Genomic DNA, 7357 nt, shown 5'->3' on the forward strand with positions numbered 1-7357 from the left:
GTTTTTTTTAAATTGTCTACCACATCCAGTAGACATGATGGGTCCGTGTACGTTTTGTTAGTTTGATTTTTCGTTTAAACCAAAAGCCAAAAAACGGAAATACCAGCCTTTTTTCGTTTTAAATTAAAAACGAATAAACGTGAAACTAAAGCCGTTTTCTGAATAAAAAAAACGGATAACAAGAAGACCTAATTAAAAAAACGGTCAGGTTTTGGTTTTTGATAACAACTTCTTTCAATTTTCCGTTTTGTATTGAAGAATGAAGAAAAAAAGTCCGGTGGACCGGAAGTTAAAGAACATATTTCAAAAATAAAAGACACGAGGCAATGCTATAAAAGTTCAATCCTGGAACCCAGAAGTCTGACGACGACCCTTGGCTCCCCTGCTTCCGGCGCCAGTGCTGACGAGGATACGTTTATTTCTGCATTCACATGCAGATATGCGTTTATAGAGAATACAAGTAATCTTTGCATAACTTTATTTCGCTGACTTCCGGTTTGTACTGTGTCGGCAAATCCAGTGTCCAGCTTTTCACTGTGTGACAACGTCATGTTTGTTGCATACCTGCAAGATTTACCTGTGACAAATGTCAGCGATGTGAACAGAACTGTCGCCCTACTTTCACCTGCACCCAGCAGCAAGCGGGATAACGATATCTCATACAGTTCACACAGTAATGGAACCGTTGTTAGGCATTATTTTGTCCAACCACTCTCTACATTATGAATTTGACGTTTGTCTAAACTGCTAAGAAGCTGACAGCTGAGTTAGAACAGAAAGACATGCAGGCCATAATCACTAGACGCTCAAAAGAAGAATGTGTATGTAAGGCTTACATGAACTGAATTGAAACACTGTCCATTAGTTGATTAATAAACAAGACATTCAAGTCAAAGTTTTAGGCATTTTCATTTGTAGCACGCTGTAAATATGGACTATGAATGAACACATGCAATGTGGAAACACACACATAGGTTTATTCTCAATACTCATACAGTATCAGACACAATGACTTTACTGAGAGTGAAGATGACATGAACATAGTTACTGTATGGTACTGAAGACAAAATACAGTATATTGCATCTACCTCTTCCTCTTCCTCTAACTCTCTCTCCAAAATTGGCCTCCATTGTTGTGCACAACAACGTGTTCAAGCTCAGGTTTCTAAGTGATATAATTTTTAAATGTGCATTCTGGGTGCAGGGACTTGATAATTGAGTGTGGTATATCAATAGCAGTGTTTTGCAAACAACACACAGGCTGTCGGTTTTGAATAACGTGTCTAATGTAAATAAGAGTGTGTAGTTATTTGGTCAATCCAGTGTCCAGCTTGTCGCTGAGTGACAACGTCATGTTTGTTGCGATACCTACAAGATTTACATGTGAACATAAATGTTCAACCTACTTTCACCTGCACCCAGCAGCAAGCGGGAGAAATATTTCAAGTTGTACTGGTGAAGTTACGTCTACAATTAGGAGGGTGAGTAATTAAGCTTTTATTTCTGTAACGTTAAACGTATTGTTTTTCTTCAACAAATTTGACGACATTGAAAGACAGAGGAGGGACAGTATGTGCATTCTCAATGAACATACTTCGTATTTTTTATGTGTCAGGGTGTTATGCTACAGGCTACAGGTCCATGAAGGTCCATGAAGACAGGACCCACAGTGAGTTCAGGATGAAGTGTTGTTACTGTCTTAGTTACCGTCTGGTTAAACATGTTCCTGGGGATTCGGCTCATTTTAGACAGGTTAGAGACTGTCAATAGTAAAACATAAACTTTAATATAACTAGCACAAGGTAGCTACTCCCCAGAAATTGACTGACTGGTCTGTGTGTGCTGCACAGAGGTCACAGTTGTGTTTTGTTCCGGTTCTGTTGTTAAAGAGTCTTTTTTCTTCGTTCTAAAATTAAATCAATTAATATCAGTATGTATAAGAAGTTTTAAGTATAGAAAACGTTAAAAATATATGACTTCCTATTTACTCCTTAAAATAGCACAATGTTATGAAACCAAAATGTTACCCTAAAAGAAATAATACAAAGCAAACTGAATACGTATTAATTTTGTTTCTCTTCTTACAGGTGGGGCTGAAAGACTCGACCCCCGTTGAGCTGGAGCATCATGGCTGCAGGTGTGACGTGTGTTACTCTCCTGCTCCAGTCACATGACTCCCAGTGGGTCCCCAGTACTCAGCTGTACAGAGCAGCAGTGGTACAAACCAAGAACTGTGGTGTCATTGTAATTCAAATACTAAAACTACACACTCATCATGTCTCATACACACATCATCTCATCATTTCTATATCTTGCTTAAACCCACAGTGTGTAAAACCAGGCCGGTAGAGAACATGGCTGGGATGTCCGCAATCCAAAGCAAAGAACAATGTCAGAGAAAGTAAAGTGAGAGATTAGTAGTTATGTGAAAGTAAGCTATGCACACAGAATAGCTTATGTGTTGATGTCTCTGAGAGCTGAGAGCTGCTGGATCTGTCTGCCCTCAAAGTGCCAGGGATCTACAAGGACTTCACTGCTGCTTCTGCACCATAGGCATCCCTGTGAGGCGCCACTAGTGGACTCTGCTCTCGGTAAAGCTCAAGCTGGCTGTCCCCTTGTCATATGAACATCACCATGAACCCCAGCTAGAAGTCACACCGCACCTCACCACCATGCTCCACCACGACCAGATCTATCACTGTTCCTGGCACAGACTACAACCATGCTGCATGCGTTTTTTTGGTTGTTGTTGTGAACATCAACAGCTGCCCTTAAAGGGGATAGGGTTCTGGTCCCTTTTGAAGTGGGGTAGTATGTGGTAATATATATCCATAAGCAGTGTACACCTACAGTAGTCTGTGGAGAAACATACAGGACCCCGGCACAGCAGAGCCATGTACTCGCTGAGGACGTGGCAAAAGCAAACATTATTTTATCCACCCAAAAAAGCTACATCAGTTTAAGTGTGATTAATGTCTAAAAAAGCAATTTCTTTCAGGTGGGCCTTCATTTTTTGGTGGTGGATAAAAAGGTTTTGCTTCTGTTTTTTAGAAAAATGGGTAATTTGGTTGGCCTATTACAGCTTTGTGCAATTACCAGACACAACTGGTACTTTTGGGCCACAATTATTAAACTCCAACTTGCCTTTCATACTATTGAAACAGATAATGCTAATCATAAGTCACATTGTTCTGCTTTACACTAAGTTGATATTCCAAACACACTTTTGCCGAAATAACTACTCCTCTTATTTAGCCTACATTAGATATTTTATTCAAACCAATAGCCTGTGTTGTTTGCAAACCACTGCATTGAAATACCACACTCATTATCAAGCCCCTGCACCCAGAATGCAATGTTAAAAGCCATGTAATCAGTTAGATCACTTAGAAACCTGGAGCTTGAACACTTTGTTGTGGCCAACAGGGAGGGTCCACTTTTGGAAGAGAGAGTTAGAGGAAGAGGAAATGCAATATACGCTGTATGTTGTCTTAAGACCATATTAGTAATATGTTAATGTCATCTTCACTCTCTAAAGTCTTGGGTCTGATACTGATGAATAAACCTATTTGGTGTTTCCACATGCATGTGTTCATTCAAGTCCATATTCAGCGTGCTACAATATGAAAATGCCTACAACTTTGACTTGAATGCTTGTTTATAGTCAACTAATGGACAGTGGATTCAATTCAGTTCATGTAACCTCTACAAACACATTCCTCATTTGAACGTCTAGCAGTGGATTATGGCCTGCCATGCTTTCTGTTCTAAGCTCAAGCTGTGAAGCTTCTTAGCAGTTAGAAAACATCAAATTCCATAATAGTAGAACGAGTTGGACAAATTATGCAACTGTTCCATTTACTGTGTGAACTGTTTTAGGGGTCGACTGTAATGATATATCGTTCTCGCGCGCGCCTCCTGCTCGCGCCCCCACAGGTGAAAGTAGGGCGACAGTTCTTATCTTATCTTGGCAGGTATGTAACCAAACATGCACGCTGTAACCAGTCTATGGCTGTCACAAAGCGACGAGCCTGGACACTGGATTTAGGCGAGAGTACAAACCGGAAGTCAGCCGAAAGTAAAGTATGCCAGTGCTTGCATACTTGTTTTGATCTCTATAAACGCATATCGCATTCTGAATGCAGAGTAAACGATATCCTCGTCAGACTCTCTGGTCCCAGCGATTTAACTTTTAAACAGCATATCCTTGGTTCTTCCCTTACCTTGTGAAATACTTCTTTACTCAGCTGTTGGGGGAACACAACACCCACAGGATGCAGCAGGCGCGGTCGCGTTCGCTCTCTCTGTATGTATCCCGCGCGNGTTCTCAGGTAACCCAGTAAGCTAAGAGCGAGTGGGGGTGTTAAGTATTATTATTGGATGACGCCCTTAGTCTGTGTACTACGGTAGCAGTCGCACTGTTATTCTGTTCTTGTATGAAGGTACGTCCTAATGTGACGTCACTACGTTGACTAGGTACGTCCTAATGTGACGTCACTACGTTGACTGTTGTCAGTCTGTGAATAAACTTACCGGAGACATGCTGAAGAGAATACCGAGTCTGATTTACTTATTGTTCATACGCGATTCATGTGCACCCAAGCTTAACAGTAACATTTTGGTTTAATAACATTGTGCTATTTTAAGGAGTAAATAAGTCATATATTTTTTCCTAAATGTTTTCTATACTTACAACTTCTTATACAAACTGATATGAATTGATTTACTTTTATACTATGAACGAAGAAAAATGACTCTTTAACAAAAGAACAGGAACAAAACACAACTGTGACCCAGAGTTCCCGTTAGAATATATTTTTTCCGGTCAACATGTCCATTAAAGTTTAAATATTCCAGACAAATTACAAAAGTGCCGGACAAAAGTCTTTTTTGTTATTTATTGAGCTTTAAAACAAATTGGTATGATTCGATATTAAAAAAAAAAAATTATAGTAGATTAACTACATTATTCAAAAGTGAACAGTAATTTATAATAACGGGAATAATAAACGGAGCGCTCTCCTCCTCTCCTGACAGCATGCAACTCGCGGATCTGTAGCCTAATAAGTGACCCGACAGTAAAACTAAAAATATCTATAACTAGATTAGGAAGTTTGAGAGGTAATTAAAATAGCTACGTGTGATATTCTAACCTGAAGTGTGTGTTTTGTTCAGCTCACCGCTGCATGTGATTATTCAGAGCTGCGTGTCTCTGCGTGTTTATATATACAGTCTATGGTGTCGACTCGTCAGCAGCAGCTGATCTCTCTCTCCCGTCAGATTAGACTTCACTCGCGTTTATGTCCATATCGATCAGATCTAGCTAGTTCTAGCCAGAGCCTAGGGCTCTGGTTCCAGCTAATGATATGACTCCCTGCTTATCAAAAGACACCTAAACAATAATTGTCGCTATGCAACCGGGTAAGGCCGCAAAGTATAGCGCAGCATTATGCATTTGTTTACATGCCCACCGGAACCTCGAGGCATTACCAACAGATCAACGCACAATCAACCCATACAGGACCTCTTTCTCCACATTAAGTGATAGACATTAGAATGGACTTTTCTTGTCTGTCACATACTATTTTGTGTGTCACATACTATTCTTGTCTGTCACATAAGTAGCGCAAGTGATCCGGTATTGCGCTAAGGGGAAATTATTTTGACCGGACACTTTGACTGGAGAGATTTAGATTTGCCGGTCTTCAGCATATTTTACCGATCATAGTCGGTCATATACCGGCTAACGGGAACTGTGACCTCTGTGCAGCACACACAGACCAGTCAGTCCATTTCTGGGGAGTAGCTAGTAACCTTGTGCTAGTTATATTAAAGTTGATGTTTTACTATTGGCTGTGTCTAACCTGTCTAAAATGAGCCGAATCCCCAGGAACATGTTGAACCAGACAGTAAGAACACTTCATCCTGAACTCACTGTGCCTGTCTTCATGGACCTGTAACATAACACCTCTCTGACACATAAAAAAGACAAAGTATGTTCATTAAGAATGCACATACTGTCCCTCCTCTGTCTTTCAATGTAGTCAAACTTGTTGAAGAAAAACAATAGGTTTAACGTTACAGAAATAACAGCTTAATTACTCACCCTTTAGACGTAACTTCACAAGTACAACTTGAAACATTTCTCCCGCTTGCTGCTGGATGCAGGTGAAAGTAGGTCGACATTTCTGTTTACATCGCTGACATTTGTCCAAGGTAAATCTTGTAGGTATCGCAACAAACATGACGTTGTCACACAGCGACAAGCTGGACACTGGATTGACCAAATAACTACACACTCTTATTTACATTTGACACGTTATTCAAAACCGACAGCCTGTGTGTTGTTTGCAAAACACTGCCATTGATATACCACACTCAATTATCAAGCCCCTGCACCCAGAATGCACATGTTAAAAGCCATGTAACCAATTAGATCACCATCAAACCTGAGTTTGAACACTTTGTTGTGCACAACAATGGAGGCCAATTTTGGAGAGAGAGAGTTAGAGGAAGAGGTAAATGCAATATATTTTGTCTTCAGTACCATACAGTAACTATGTTCATGTCATCTTCACTCTTAGTAAAGTCATTGTGTCTGATACATGTTATGAGTATTGAGAATAAAACTATTTTTCTGTTTCCACATTGCATGTGTTCATTCATAGTCCATATGCAACATCCGTGCTACAAATGAAAATGCCTAAAACTTTGACTTGAATGTCTTGTTTATTAATCAGCTAATGTGTTTCAATTCAGTTCATGTAAGCCTTACACACACATTCCTCTTTTGAGCGTCTAGCAGAGCTTCTTAGCAGTTTAGACAAACATCAAATTTATAATGTAGAAACTATCCATCCATCCATCTTCTCCCGCTTATCCGTGGTCGGGTCGCGGGGGTAGCAGTTCCAGCAGAGAGCCCCAAACTAATGTAGAGACTAGTTGGACAAAATAATGCTTCACAACCGTTCCATTGCTGTGTGAACTGTATGAGATATCGTTCTCCCGCTTGCTGCTGGGTGCAGGTGAAAGTAGAGCGACAGTTCTGTTCACATCGCTGACATTTGTCACAGGTAAATCTTGCAGGTATGCAACAAACATGAGGTTATCACACAGTGACAAGCTGGACACTGGATTTGCTGACACATTACAAACCGGAAGTCAGCGAAATAAAGTTATGCAAAGATTACTTGTATTCTCTATAAACGCATATCTGCATGTGAATGCAGAAATACTGAGGACTGCCAACGGACACACCAGGNTTACACACACATTCCTCTTTTGAGCGTCTAGTGATTATGGCCTGCATGTCTTTCTGTTCTAACTCAGCTGTCAGCTTCTTAGCAGTTTAGACAAA

Source organism: Notothenia coriiceps, unplaced genomic scaffold (genome assembly GCF_000735185.1).
Source record: "Notothenia coriiceps isolate Sejong01 unplaced genomic scaffold, NC01 NC01_scaffold00016872, whole genome shotgun sequence".
NCBI classification, from domain to species: Eukaryota; Metazoa; Chordata; class Actinopteri; order Perciformes; family Nototheniidae; genus Notothenia; species Notothenia coriiceps.